A 593-nucleotide genomic window follows, 5' to 3' on the forward strand; every position below is an offset into this window, starting at 1 on the left:
TTCCGGGCCTCCCATAACCCCACCTCCCTCAGCCTTAACCACCGCCCCCCACATCCATCCTCCTTAAATCTACACTGATCTGATTACGTTATTTACAGGCATTTCAAGCACATCCCCTCAAACACGCGGATCATGTCGAGCTATTAAACGCGGGAGATTATCCTCTCACACCTGGATCAGAATCTCAGCTGGCATCCAGAAGACCGCGGTTAAAGTGCCAGGTGTTGGTTCCTCCAAGAAGCCGACAATCTGTCTAAGCTTAAATGCTTTTTGTACATGGGATAAACAGGGGTTTGGGAAAAGCAGGCTCGTGCGCTAGCGTGTGCGTGTATGCATGTGTGTGGCGGTTTTGTGTGTGTGTGTGTGTGTGTGTGTGTGTGTGTGTGTGTATGTCTATTTGTATTTGTGAGTGTGTCTGTGTTGCGGTTTGTGTGTTTGTATGTATATTTGTGTTTGTTTGTGTGTGTGTATGTGTGTGTGCGTGCGCACGGGCTTGTGTGTTTGTATATGCGTGTGGCCTGTGGTACAAAAAACTAAATTTTGTCACATTGTTTAGATATGTTTTAAAAACTACTTCAACGTTCTTTCTTCCA

Source organism: Aplysia californica, unplaced genomic scaffold, assembly GCF_000002075.1.
Source record: "Aplysia californica isolate F4 #8 unplaced genomic scaffold, AplCal3.0 scaffold00915, whole genome shotgun sequence".
Classification (NCBI taxonomy): domain Eukaryota; kingdom Metazoa; phylum Mollusca; class Gastropoda; order Aplysiida; family Aplysiidae; genus Aplysia; species Aplysia californica.